Source organism: Callithrix jacchus, chromosome 7 (assembly GCF_049354715.1).
Source record: "Callithrix jacchus isolate 240 chromosome 7, calJac240_pri, whole genome shotgun sequence".
In the NCBI taxonomy this organism is placed as follows: domain Eukaryota; kingdom Metazoa; phylum Chordata; class Mammalia; order Primates; family Cebidae; genus Callithrix; species Callithrix jacchus.
This window is the reverse complement of record NC_133508.1, coordinates 78592023-78606994: the sequence shown is the minus strand read 5'-3', so window position 1 is coordinate 78606994 and position 14972 is coordinate 78592023. Positions and strand designations below refer to the sequence as shown.

Sequence of the window (14972 nt, the reverse complement as noted above, 5' to 3'; positions counted from 1 at the left end):
GGGGAACCAGGAACGCCCGCGCTCAGCGTAACCGTTACCCTCCCCCGCCACCGCGCACGCGCCGCTTCCCTGCCAAGGAAGGGGCGGGGAGCGGGCGGGGCGGCCACCTTTGGGGCCAATCGGAAGCGAGGGCCCCCGCCCTCCGTGCCGATGGACCGAGTTTGACCCCGTCGGTGGGCGGAGGAGGCGGGGCGAGCCGCGCGGCCGGGAAGGGGGCGGGGCCCAAGGTCCGGAGGCGGGGCCTGGGGCTGTCAGTCCTGCTGCCTCCGCCGCCGCCGCGGCTCCTCACATGCCGTGGCCCGGGTGGCTGCCAGCGCTGTCGCCCGCCGCCCGCCGCCCCGGCATCCCGAGCCGCCTCCCGCCGCCCCGGCCTGCGCTCAGGTAAGGCTGGTCGCGGCTGCCGAGCCATCGCGCCCCCCTCCTCGGGCTCGGTCCGCCGCGCGGGCGCCCTCTCCGGGCCGTGTCAGCGCCGCAGCTCCCCACTGCGCCCGGGGGCGGTCCCGGGGGGCGGGACGAGAGCCCTTCCCATCCCCCCCCACGCCTCCAGGCGCCGGCCCCCGCCTCTGGGGTCCCAGGCCGGCCTCCGCAGCTCCGGCGCTGGGAGCTGTCCTGAGCCCCACCTCCCGGGCCGATTACACAACCTCCGGCCCTGGGGCGGGGGCCCCTCGTCAGCCCCGGCCCCACACCTGTCCCCGCGACGCGCTCCCAGGCAGAGGGCACAGACCCGGCGCGACCGCGGAGGCCGGGAAAGTTTCACTTTGTGGTCAGGGTTTGTTGGCGTCCGAGAGATGCGGGGAGACGGAGGCTGAGCGGCGAGGATGCGCCTCGCCAGCCGCGTTCCCTGTGCCCGGGGTGGCCCTGGTCCAGGTTTCCCTTCCCGAAGTCCAGCCGGCAGCCCCGCTCTGGGCCAGGAGGGAGGTTGCTGCAGGGCGTCCGGGTCTCTCCGTCTCTACGTTAGCGAGCTCTGGATTGCAGCAGTCTGGGGACCACTCAGTCTCTCGCTCTTGCCCCTTTCTTAATTTAGCATTGACATTTAGACTAGGTGGGCGAATTTACTTAGCATTTTCCTGACACTTTGTATTAGTGAGTTGCTTTCCCATTCCTAATTAGTTAATTAACAAGGTGGGAAAGCTAAATAGATCCTGGAACGAAATGCCTTCAGTCTGGTAACTCTTCAAAAACCTCTGAGAGCTCTAGGCTCTGGTTACGTGGACAGATGCTTTTGGCCAAGGTGAGCGAGCGATTCTATGTCTTCTGGTTGCTCCGGAAGGCTTTGGTAATGATGGCAGGGCTTTCTCTGCCTCCCCCTGATTGTGCCGGTTATTGAGAGCCGTCAGTCTATTGTGGATGATTTGGTTTTCTTCACTCAAGAAAGGAGGAATCAACTGATGAAGCAGTTAAGGAAAACACTGAGGTTCAAATAAGTTTGGATACTTCTCTGCTTTACCAGGTTACCTTCGTGTGCAGAAAACCCTGGCTCTTCCCATTCTCTCCCCATCTTTCCAGAAGGCTGTATCCAGCTGGGTTGGCATTACTGGTTCCTCATTTAGTCTGAAGACCTCTTGCTACTTGGATGTGCAGTCCTGCCTACGGATATCCTCTAAGAGTGGACTTAATTAGCACTTTTCTCTGCCCGTTAAGCAATACAGCTTGAAATTTCTTGTAGTCAGGTGCTGTCGTAGTGTTGAATCTTTAATAATATCGGATTCATTTTAATAGTGTTTCTACAATCATCTTTCTATTAGCATGCCAGTTCTGCAACACCAGTAGTTTTGGTATAGAAGCAGCAATTTACTAGAAATATTATCATGGCAAAAACAGTTCTCTAACAGATCTGCAGCCCACTTTACTTAGATAATTACTGCTAGAGGCCCTTAAGATTTTTTTAAAAAATTATTATTTTGTGCAGTAATGTTATAATGCTTCTGATATATGAGGTCATTCCTCCCTGTAGTAATGGTTATAGTCCTTGTGTCACTTAAATATTTTTTGGACTAATATTGTATGAGTTTTCACCCATGCTAATTTATTGTTAGACAAAATTCAGAGCTAACAAGATTTGGTTTAAATAAGGAAGATATTTATTGTGTTTTGGGTGTTACGTTAGAGGTAGGATAGCATGTTTTATTAACATATGTACTGTTTTGAGTGGTTAACACATATTAAGCTACTAATTCTCACAGCAGTCCTATAAGGAAGGGATGATGACATTGAGGCCCTGTTGCTTGACTCAGGTCATATAGTTAAGTAAATGACAGCCAGATTCTAACCTAGGCAGCCTGAGTTCAAAGTCCAAATTCTTAACCGCTGGACTATCCTGCCCCTGCAGATTGTGCTTTGGAGAGGCAATTATTTTACCTGCTGTCTGTATACTATGATCTTCTGCATGGTGAGGAGAGGAGCACTTTACAGTATAATAACAAACATTGGGTTAGGAATTCTTGTTTCGGTCTTAACTTTGCCACCAGCTAATCTGTGATTTTGAGCAAGAAACCTTATCTCCTTCCCTTTAAATTCCCCATTGGTGGAATAACAGCACTTGAAGCAGATGAACTAACTAGCTTTACTACCTTAAGGAACTAGAGAGAGAAGTCAATGTGGATAAGAATTAAATCTTCTTCCTAAGGCACAGCATAAGACCAGGTGTCAAGTGAATGGAGTGTGTGTTGTAGGAAAGGACTAGGAGGGCATGTAGTCTGCTGCCACCCGTGGTTACCCATGGGACTGCAGTGGTTGAGGACTTCATGTTAATATCCAGTATTGTTTTATTTTGTTCCACCAAGCATTGCTACTTTTATAATTAAAAAACAAGACAATTATGAAGTAAGTCATCCTATAGAAGTGGGGTAACCATGTGCAGGACCATGTGAGGAGTATTATAGGGGACTGTCTGGCATCACTTTGCAGGGGCATCATCTCTTTGCAGGGGTCAGATGATGGTAGGACCTGCATGGCAGGCCAAAGAGTTCCCGGAATCATGGGAAGTCAGGGTTGAAAGAAAACTTTAAAAGTCATTTAGTTTAACTCCCTTCTCCTGTCTCCCTCTGTCATCAATCCAGTGGATAAATGCCCTCACATGTGGGCACCTGTCCCACTCAGTGTTCATCCTGCTACTGCTTGGACACCTCCATGGTCAAACATTTGGTGTGCTTCACAAACTGTGCACCAATTGTATCTGGTGGTAGGGAATGAAAAACCACAGAAGGCTTCTGGCTGTTCTAACTTGTGCTCTTAAAGGACTATCCATTGTCAGAGTGAAAGCTATCTTAGAGGAGAAAGGCCAAACCTGGGAGACCAGTTAGGAGGCTGTGGCCAGAATCTAGGATGAGGGGATCCAGGCTGAGACTGGCAGTGGCATGATAAGGTCTAGGAAGGAATGAACCCCAGAAGGTAAAATCCCTGCACCCAACAACTGCCTGCCTATAAGCAAGAGAGAGGAGGAACAAGACAACATTCCCAGGAGTGACGGAACTGGGAAGCAATAAGAGGACGGAGGCTTTCGAGAGCCACTGATTGGAGCTGGGAAATCCAGTGGGGTGGGGAGGAGAGACAGTTTTGAATGCATAGTCCCCAAAGCTATTTCATAGACTGTGGCTAATACAAGGCCTGTGCAGACCAAAAACAGATTTTGCAAGAAGGGAGTATACCATTTAATATGGTGGGAAACCCTCTGCCTAATGAAGAAAAATTGCAGTATTTCCCAGTGGGTTTGCAGCTTCTGAAACTTGCTCATTTAACCTCCTGTTGCACTTCTTGGTTGGGCTGGGAATTGGGTATTCTTCCTGCCTCAGAGGTGGCAGTGAGATGGAGCCTACACCAGTGAGTCTTTCTGACTCCAAGTCTTAAATACAGAATTGGAACTGGGAGCTGTAGAGATGGAACATTTTGTGTGTGAGAGGATGCTGCCTTCCTGTGCTTACACAGAGATGGAATTGAGGTGTGACTGTTTGGAGTTGGGCCAGGGAGACACACTGGCGACATGTTTTTCTGATTTTGTAGGAAAATGTTATTTTGGAGGATTCTGTTTTCCAGTGACACCTGTTAAATAGGTTCTGGAGAGCCAGTGCATGTCATGGGGAGTGCTGAGAAACTCACTGGAAGTTTTTCTTTCCAATTCAAGCACAGATTATGTGGCATTCAAAGAGGGCTTGGAGCACAATATTTTGATTACCACATTGGAAAACAGGATACTTTGGAGGCAACAACTAAGATTCACACAGGAAGCCACAAAGACAGAAAAAATCCAGTTGTGAAGGTTTTAAATTAATTTTTCTCTTGTTACTTTATATATTTCTGGCTTAAGATACATTTAAAAAGTATTTATATTTACAAATTTATAAGTTGGAAGATGTTGTATATGTGGAAAAAAACTGTATAATCTCATTGGAGGGCAGGGCCAGGACAATATTGTTTAGACTAGCAGTTCTTTACCAGAGGTGATTTTGTCCTCCAGGAAACATTTGACAATGCCTAGAGATATTTTGGTTGTTATAAGCTGGGGTGGTGTTTGTGCTGCTGGCATCAAGAGGGTAGAGACCGTGGACGTTGCTGAACACCCTGTAATGCATGAGACAGCCCCCACAAAACAGAATTATTCAGCCCCAAATCTTAATAGTGTTGAAGTTGCAAAACTCCATGTAGGCATTTAAAAAAAGAATCTTATTAGGAGCAAATTGAGTTTAAAGGGAAGAGGAAGAAAATACAAAATATTCCTACATACTGATCATGTCTGACATCTAGGAGGGAGAAACAGCTAAACAACCTGCTGGAACACAGGCGTTTGCCTGCCACCCAGGATCTATTTCAATAACTGGATTGTTCAGCACAGTAGTCTGGAACAGGAAATAGAGGTCCTTGTAGTAGGAAAAGGCTGTAGGGGTGATTGGTGGAGGCAGAAGGATTTATAGGTCAGGAAGGGAAACTGAGTTCTGACAGAACACTTTTGAAAGTTCTAGGGAATTTTTCAAAGGTTGTTTTGTAAGGACATTGAGTAGTGCTTTGAAGATCCGTCTCCACTCTAGGGACACGTGTGGAGTGAACCCTTTAGGCTGTTGATGAGAGAGTCTGAACACTTCCCAGGTTTTTTGTGTCTAGACATGAGTAGAGGGTGAAGAACACTTGGTTTTGTTTTCAGGTTATATCTATATCCTCCCTCCACCCTCCCTTTAAAAACATTTTCATTATGGAAAATTTTAAACATATACAAAATGGAAAATAGTATATTGAACCCCTGTTTACCCGATGCCCATCTTCAATGATTGTCAACTGCTGGCTGATATTGACCTATATCTTAGTTACCCCTCCTTTTTTAAAATCTAGAAAAGAGCATAAATAATTACACATTGTCTGCCCAATAAGAGAGGCTTGGCAGTGAAGGATGTAAATGATTTTCTTGTGCTTGGGCCTCTCTGGAGGAAAACTGAGTCACCGTGTGTGATTATAGGAGCAACGAGGGCTGAGAAATAGGAATAGGCCGGGGCAAATCTGCAGTGGGGGAGCTCAGCTCTTCTTGGTGGAAAAGTACGGTGATTAGAGACACACTTCTTTCTTTTTAAACATCCTGGGTAGGGAAGAAGCCTACTTAAGGTTATCTGATAGTAGAAATGTGTTTCCGGTATCAGTTGTGGAGAGTTCTTTCAGTTCCTAGAGGGAGTTTTTATGCTTCCTTTTGGGATCCTCCCTTTTCTGTTGCAAGACCCTCTAGGGCAGGGTTATCCAATCTTTTGGCTTCCCTCTGCCACAGTTTGGGCCACACATAAAATAGCTAACATTAACAACAACTGGTGAGCTTAAAAAAAATCACAAAATAATCTCATAATGTTTTAAGAAAGTTTACGAATTTGTGTTGGGCTGCATTGAAAGCTTTCCTGGGCTGTAGGTTGGACAAGCTTGCTCTAGTGTGTGCTGTGTGGTGTAAAGCCAAGGGTCTTTTGTAGCTTCTGCCTCTGACCTGATGGCTTCTTCACAGGGTGACTCCTCCCCAGAGAGCACAGGGCAGGGTCAGGTGGGAGAAAGGCAGTATTTCCAGTGGTTATGAAATAACCTTTTGCAGCAATTGCTTTCTGCGTTTGTCAGTGGATGGAAGACTGTTGCATTCTAGCCACTGGTGGGGACAGCATTGCAGTTGACGCTTAGGAAACAGGGCTTTCTTTTCCCAGTTGTGTCTCCCTGAACTACAGGATTAATTTCTTTTGGCCATTGGAGAATTGGCATGCCTTTACTTGACTCAGTGTTGTGTTGTAATATGAATACAAAAATGGATTTAAGAGTTGAGAGAGTTCTTGAATAATTACATAATTGATGTCTATGAATTGTAATTAGTGCTGGCTTCTACAAATGTAGACATTCTGGACTAGGTTCATAAGCAACTACATTGGTGTGAAGACCTGGGGCTTCAAAGAGCTGTGTTTTTCATCCTTGTGCTATTTATTCATACCTCTTTATTTATTCATAAAGAGGTATCGATGGCATTACCTTATTATGAACATTGCATATCACAATTGCAGATTTTAAAGTATTATGCCTTTCTCTAGGAAGGGGCTTCTCCTAGTCTGTTAATAATAGTTATTATTCCCAAGAACTCTTCTAGGTAAGGGTTAGCATCCCTATTTTTGCAGATGAGGAGACTGAGGTTTAGAGAGGTTAAAGAATAATGCTAGGAGGTAATACTGAGGTTTTTTTTGTTTTTAGTCCAGACCTGCTTGATTTCAAAGCCCAAATGCTTTTCAGTAAGCCTTCTGTCTCTCATGGTTACAAGTTGGTGGAAGTTTGTACCAGGATTAGTAGAGAAGATGGGGGCAGGTGCTGTAAAAGGGCACTGAGAGTACTGGTTATTCCAACTAATGAAATCTTCACACTGAGCCCCCCTGGGAAACATTGCTTTTGAGTGTGATAAATTACTGATGTCCTGTTTTTGAGCTGACTATACAAAACAGAAGTTATACCCTGGCATCTCTTAGCCAGATTTGCTCATCGGATGTATATTATTCAGTCTGCATAGCGGTTTTTCTTGCAAAAAATTAGATTAGTTGTCATTTCACAAGTGGGCGATTTCTCTTGAACCATCAGAAGATCAGGTGACATTGGCCCCACATTCCACAGTGGCTGCCCTCTTTAGATGCAGCATAGACTCCTGAGTTTGCCTTATTTCCCATCCTTCCCTCTTCACACATGTGTCTTAACCTTCCGGGATTCTGAAAGCATTTGAGTTAGAGGCACCCTAGTAGAAGTTATGTACGTTCTCTCTGTCAGTGACAGGGATGTATTAGAGAAGGCTTGTTTTGTATTAAAGATCTCCAGCATTTATTTCCTTTTTGTAGAAGCATGGAGAGGGTGACTCTACTTGGCATGTAAACAGACACACTCACATTCCCCGCCCCCTGCCCCCAGCAATGGCTAATTGGACTTTGCATGGGTTTTTGGACTGAGAAAGACCAATTCGATTTGGAATTTGGAAACTGAGTTTTAGTGAGCTGAGGAGCCTCAGGTAGGGAAGATTTATAGACTCAAGATGGAAGTGGTGACTTTGGAAAGGTGGAGTGAAGTAGTAAGTAAAGAAGCTGGATGTCAAGGAGGTGAAAGATCATGTGGTAGCAGAGAGAAAGGTGCTTCCTGGTCTTTCCTTATACTGTACTTCCTGCAATTTGGTTCCTCTGTATCCAAGCATTCATTCTGTGATATTTACTGAGTGCTGACTATAATGCCAGGCACTGTTCTAGATATTTGTGATGTATCACTTAGCAAAACAAGACAAAGTTCTTATTCTTCTAAAGCTTAGATTTTGAAGGAAGAAAAGACAACCCTGGGCAACAACAACAACAACAAAACAAAACATATTAGATGATAATAAATACCAAGAAGAAAAATAAAACTGGGTCAGGAGACAAGAGTGGATATAGGAGGGAATGTTGTTAGAGAGATTGTTCAAGGAAGGCCTCTTGATAAAGTGAGATCTGAGCAGAGATGTAAATTAAGTGAGAAAAAGTAAGCCATGAGGGAATCTAGAGGTGGAGCATTCCCTACTGATATGGTTTGGCTGTGTCCTCACCCAAATCTCAACTTGAATTTTATTTCCCAGAATTGCTACATGTTGTGGGAGGGACCCAGGGGAGGTAATTGAATCATGGGAGCTGGTCTTTCCCATGCTATTCTTGTGATAGTGAAAGTCTCATGGGATCTGATGGGTTTGTCAGGGGTTTCTGCTTTTACTTCTTCTCTTGCTGCTGCCATGTAAGAAGTGCCTTTTACCTCCCACCATGATTCTGAGGCCTCCTTGGCCATGTGGAACTGTAAGTCCAATTAAACCTTTTTGTTCCCAATTTCAGGTATGTCTTTATCAGCAGCATGAAAATAAACTAATACACCTACAGAGGGTTCAGCAAGTACAAAGGCCCTGAGGTGGTTGTATGCTTGACCTGTGTGAAGGACAGCAAGGAGAATGTTGTGGCTGGAATGCAACAAATAATGGGAGAGGAGGAGGTGGAGGGAATGCAGGGTCTCATGGTTATAATAAAGACTTTGGATTTTATTCTGGGTGACATGAGAAGCTATTGGAAGATTTTGAGCACAGGTGACATGATCTAGCTTCTGTCTTAGAATGTAAATGCTATGTGGAGAATAGATTGTAAGGCAGCTAAGGTGAAGTAGGAAGACTAATTAGGAGGCTATGCAGTAGTCCTGATAAAATACAATTGTGGCTTGGACTAAAAGAGAAATGGAGATGGCAAGAAGTGGGCAAGTTTTAAATATATTTTGAAGGTAATATTAACATAATTTGCCAATGTATTGGGTATTGGTTGCATGTGTGTGAGAGAGAGGAGTCAAGATTATTTGAACCTTTGTGTATAAACATTGCTTCATTTGGTGGCATTTCAACTTGCCTTCCTAGAAACATTTGAAAGCAATAAGGAAGGTGAACAACAACAAACCTTGAAAAACTCTATTCATAGCAAATGTAGGAGACAAATTTCATCCATAGACTTCAAAATATGTGTAAAGACTGTAGTAGATGAGATCAGGCAGAAGCTATTGAGGAAATGAAGGAAAGCAGCGTAGAAATGGTGAGAGAGCCCAGTGACAGTAGATCGTGGAAAGTACTGGAAAAGTCATGCTCTTTAAGATGGAAAGTCCACCCTGACATAAAAGCTGTATCTGTTGCATGCAGTAGTTGTGGGAACTGAGTGTACAGCTGGTGGAAGAAACCCTCTTAGATGTAGTTTGGTTCAGAGAGCAAAAGAAGAGGGGTTGTGTAAAGAATCCTAGATGTAGTTTGGTTCAGAGAGCAAAAGAAGAGGGGTTGTGTAAAGAATCCTAGATGTAGTTTGGTTCAGAGAAGCAAAAGAAGCAGAGTTATGTAAAGAATCACATGGGCAGGCTGCCATATTTGTAAGAAGTACTCTGTCTCTGTGGTAGTAGGGAAGAAGAGAGTCTTTGAGTTGTAAAAACAGTTCATCTGAAAGACTATCCTAGGCATGCCTTCCTCCTCTGCCAAAAAGAATCTCATGCAAATACTGTAGCTTGTCCAGGAAAACTTAGCTCAGTCAATGATAATGGAGAGAGGAAATGGTAGGCTTTGGTTTCTGGTAATGGTAGAAGAGGTTATTTGGACCAAAATGCTACTGAAAATATTAAAATGTTGGATATATTTTTTAAATTGAAAAAAATTTAGGTTTTCTTAAAAGCATCAAAGAGCTGAGGAGATAGACTAAAACAGTAGAATACCTAAGTTGCTTTTTCCCTGAGAACATTTATTGATCCTAATAAATATAGACTTTAGTTCTGGCAGCACTGCAGAACAAGGAGGTTTTTGTCAAAGTACATGCCTTGCTCAAGGTGGAGAGTCTCAGACCATCTCCATATAAAGCTGGATTTATTCAGGGCAAAGGTGAACCAGAAGTAAAACTGGTTCTCTCCACCCTTCTGGGACAGAAGGGAGGTTGCCCTGGTACTGAGCAGGGTGAGAGAAAAAATAAGCAAGTTGTTGTGTGACTGGCAAGGCTTTTTCCAGATTTTTTTTTCTTTTCGAGACAGGGTCTCACTCTGTCACGCAGGCTACAGTGCAATGGCATGATCATGGCTCACTGCAGCTTCGACCTCCTGGGCTCAAGTTACCCTCTCACCTCACCCTTCTGGGTAGCTGGGACTATAGGCATACATCACCATGCCCAGCTAATTTTTCTATGTTTTTGTAGAGATGGAGTTTTGCCATGTTGGCCAGGCTGGTCTCAAACTCCTGGGTTTAAGTGATCTGCCCTGCTTGGCCTCTCAAAGTGCTAGAATTACAGGAGTGAGTCATCACGCCAGGCCCTTTTCACACGTTTGAGGATGGTTGTATGTCACCTCAATTTCTGAGAACCTCAAGCCATGAACTTGGTTTAAGTTAGTTAGTTCAAGCTTAAGGTAGAACAAGTTCCAGGTTTCTAACCTCACCCTAGACACTTGGCAGAATCAAAGATGAATCTTTGGAGGAGGCCACCTTCTTCCTAATTTTCAAGGGACAATGAGCAGTATAGTCAGAAATAACAAAACATACAGGAAAATAAAACATGAAGAGAAAAACAGCAGAAGCAATGAATAGAAAAAAAGAAAACCAGACTAACAAATTCTTTATGTAAGTATAGAGACAAATAAAAACCTATGCTTAATATGTTCCTAGAAATAAAAGTACCCTTATAAATGTCTTCAGGGAATGGGTAACAGTTAAAAATGGCTTGGCAGATTTTAAGTAGGTTAAACAAAACTTCGGGAAATAAAAATATAAAACAAATTTTAAAACGTAGTGGTTTCCCATTAGACAGCACATTTGACAACATCAAAAAGAAATTAGTGAATAATTAAATGATGAGGCATAAGAAATTATTCAAATGCTGCACAGGAAGACAAAAAGACAGAAAATATGAAAGAGAGGCTTAAAGACATGGAGGCTAGAGTGAGAAGATCTAACATACATTTAATTGGAAAAGAGAGGAAAGAGAGTGGGCAGGAACAACTATTCAAGGACATGATAATCGAGATTTTTCCAGAATTGATCAAATTTATTAAGCCCAAAATTCATAAGCAGAGCATTGAAGGCAAAGAGAAAATTATAGCAGCAACCAAAAAAAAAAAAAAAAAAAAAGACATATGACTTTGGAAAGAGTATTTTACATACTTCTCAACACCAATTGAATCTGGAAGAAAGTGGAAGAGTATCTGTAACTGAAATAGCTGAAAACTTAGCATTCTATGCACAGAGAAAATACCTTTCAAGAACAATGGCAAAATGAAAACATTTTCATATAAAGAAGAATGTGGAGTTTGCCACCACTGTAGTGAGTTTGACTCACTGAAGCCAATCTTAATTAATTTGCCTCACTGAAGGCAATCTTAGGTAGAAGGAAAGCAATAGCAGATAGAAAAAGCTGAGATGCTATAAGGAATTAAGGATCTTATAAAGAGGTCACCATGTGAGTGAATGGAAATGTGGATGAACAATGAAGCGTGAAACAAAATTTTAGTATCTAACGGGCTGAAATATTTAGAATTGGAAGACAATAATAGCATATAAGTTAAGAAAGGGGGTAAAAAGTATCAAGAGGATTCTAAGGTCCTTATATTACCTGGAAGGAGAGTAAAGACAATGATTATCCTCAGGCTGATAAATAACAATGTATGCTGTCATTTCTAAAATAAGCATAAAAGGAATAGAAGCAGGGTATTTAACATGCCAGCAACTTAAGGAAGATGCATTTGAAATATAAGGCTACAGAAAGAGTGAAAATAAAAGAATGGAAAACTATATACCATTAAATAATAAGTAATATATCAAATAAAGTAGAGATTGTGGTTGAAAACATTAGGTATAAAAAAATGTTCACTGGGAAAATATAAGTTTGAAATGCATATGTACCTAACAACTGCATAATATATAAAGAAGAAAATGATAGAACCACAAAGAAGAGAAATATCCATGATCATAGTTATTTTAAATGAGAATACCTAAGACATTTTTTAAAAAAATTTTTATTGCATTTTAGGTTTCGGGGTACATGTGCAGAACATGCAAGACAGTTGCATCGGTACACAAATGGCAGTGTGTTTTGTTTGCTTTCTCCCCTTCACCCACGTTTGGCATTTCTCCCCAGGCTATCACTCTCCACCTCACCCTCCCGCTGGCCCTCCCCTTTTCCCCCCAATAGACCCCAGTGTTTAGTACTCCCCTCCCTGTGTCCATGTGTTCTCATTTTTCATCACCCGCCTATGAGTGAGAATATGCGGTGTTTCATTTTCTGTTCTTGTGTCAGTTTGCTGAGAATGATGTTCTCCAGATTCATCCATGTCCCTACAAACGACACAAACTCATCATTTCTGATTGCTGCATAATATTCCATAGTGTATATGTGCCACATTTCCCCAATCCAGTCTATCATCGATGGGCATTTGGGTTGATTCCAGGTCTTTGCTATTGTAAACAGTGCTGCAATGAACATTCGTGTGTATGTGTCCTTATAGCAGAACGATTTATAGTCCTTTGGATATATACCCAGTAATGGGATTGCTGGGTCAAATGGAATTTCTATTTCTAAGGCCTTGAGGAATCGCCACACTGTCTTCCACAATGGTTGAACTAATTTACACTCCCACCAACAGTGTAAAAGTGTTCCTTTTTCTCCACATCCTCTCCAGCATCTGTTGTCTCCAGATTTTTAAAAAATCGCCATTCTAACTGGCGTGAGATGGTATCTCAATGTGGTTTTGATTTGCATCTCTCTGATTACCAGTAATGATGAGCATTTTTTCATATGATTGTTGGCCTCATATATGTCTTCTTTCATAAAGTGTCTGTTCATATCCTTTGCCCAATTTTGAATGGGCTTGTTTGATTTTTTTCCTGTAAATTTGTTTGAGTTCTTTGTAAATTCTGGATATCAGCCCTTTGTCAGATGGGTAAACTGCAAACGTTTTTTCCCGTTCTCTTGGTTGCCGATTCACTCTAGTGACTGTTTCTTTTGCCATGCAGAAGCTGTGGAGTTTGATTAGGTCCCATTTGTCTATTATGGCCTTTGTTGCCAATGCTTTTGGTGTTTTGTTCATGAAGTCCTTGCCTACTCCTATGTCCTGGATGGTTTTGCCTAGATTTTCCTCTAGGGTTTTTATGGTGCCAGGTCTTATGTTTAAGTCTTTAATCCATCTGGAGTTAATTTTGGTGTAAGGTGTCAGGAAGGGGTCCAGTTTCTGCTTTCTGCACATGGCTAGCCAGTTTTCCCAACACCATTTGTTGAACAGGGAATCCTTTCCCCATTGCTTGTTTTTTGTCAGGTTTATCAAAGATTGTATGGCTGTAGATATGTTGTGTTGCCTCCAATGCCTCTGTTCTGTTCCATTGGTTTATATCTCTGTTTTGGTACCAGTACCATGCTGTTTTGATTACTGTAGCCTTGTAGTATAGTTTGAAATCCGGTAGTGTGATGCCCCCCACTGTGTTCTTTTTGCTTAGAACTGACTTGGCTGTGCGGGCTCTCTTTTGGTTCCATATGAAGTTCATGATGGTTTTTTCCAGTTCTGTGAAGAAAGTCAATGGTAGCTTGATGGGGATAGCATTGATTCTGTAAATTACTTTGGGCAGTATAGCCATTTTCACGATATTAATTCTTCCTAACCATGAACAGGGAATGTTTCTCCATCTGTTTGTATCCTCTCTTATTTCGTTGAGCAGTGGTTTGTAGTTTTCCTTGAAGAGGTCCCTTACATTCCTTGTGAGTTGTATTCCAAGGTATTTTATTCTTTTTCTGGCAATTGTGAATGGCAGTTCGTTCTTGATTTGGCTCTCTTTAAGTCTGTTATTGGTGTAGATGAATGCTTGTGATTTTTGCACGTTGATTTTATATCCTGAGACTTTGCTGAAGTTGCTTATCAGTTTCAGGAGTTTTTGGGCTGAGGCGATGGGGTCTTCTAGGTATACTATCATGTCGTCTGCAAATAGAGACAATTTGGCTTCCTCCTTTCCTATTTGAATACCCTTTATTTCTTTTTCTTGCCTGATTGCTGTGGCTAGAACTTCCAGTACTATATAGAATAGGAGTGGTGACAGAGGGCATCCTTGTCTAGTGCTGGATTTCAAAGGGAATGCTTCCAGTTTTTGCCCATTCAGTATGATATTGGCTGTTGGTTTCTCATAAATAGCTTTTATTACTTTGAGATACGTTCCATCAATACCGAGTTTATTGAGGATTTTTAGCATAAAGGGCTGTTGAATTTTGTCAAATGCCTTCTCTGCATCAATTGAGATAATCATGTGGTTTTTGTTTTTGGTTCTGTTTATGTGGTGAATTACGTTTATAGACTTGCGTATGTTGAACCAGCCTTGCATCCCCGGGATGAATCCTACTTGATCATGATGAATAAGTTTTTTGATTTGCTGTTGCAATTGGCTGGCCAATATTTTATTGAAGATTTTTGCATCTATGTTCATCATGGATATTGGCCTGAAGTTTTCTTTTCTTGTTGGGTCTCTGCCGGGTTTTGGTATCAGGATGATATTGGTCTCGTAGAATGATTTGGGAAGGAATCCTTCTTTTTGGATTATTTGTAATAGTTTCAGAAGGAATGGTACCAGCTCCTCTTTGTGTGTCTGGTAGAATTCGGCTGTGAACCCATCTAGACCTGGGCTTCTTTTGTGTGGTAGGCTCTTAATTGCTGCCTCGACTTCTGCCCTTGTTATTGGTCTATTCATAGTTTCAGCTTCCTCCTGGTTTAGGCTTGGGAGGACACAGGAGTCCAGGAATTTATCCATTTCTTCCAGGTTTACTAGTTTATGTGCATAGAGTTGTTTGTAATATTCTCTGATGATGGTTTGAATTTCTGTGGAATCTGTGGTGATTTCCCCTTTATCATTTTTTATTGCATCTATTTGGTTGTTCTCTCATTTCTTTTTAATCAATCTGGCTAGTGGTCTGTCTATTTTGTTGATCTTTTCAAAAAACCAGCTCTTGGAT

General features: G+C 42.5%; 1 protein-coding gene across 4 annotated transcripts in view; it reads left to right on the top strand.

The window, feature by feature from the left end:
- Positions 1 to 250: 250 nt before the first annotated feature.
- HIVEP3 (HIVEP zinc finger 3) overlaps positions 251 to 14972 on the top strand; it is a 536372-nt gene continuing 521650 nt past the window's right edge. For all 4 annotated transcript variants that reach the window (XM_035251046.3, XM_035251050.3, XM_035251042.3 and 1 more), the window contains exon 1: positions 251 to 381. The gene's annotated coding sequence lies outside the window, so the exon portion shown is untranslated. The remainder of the gene's footprint in view (positions 382 to 14972) is intronic.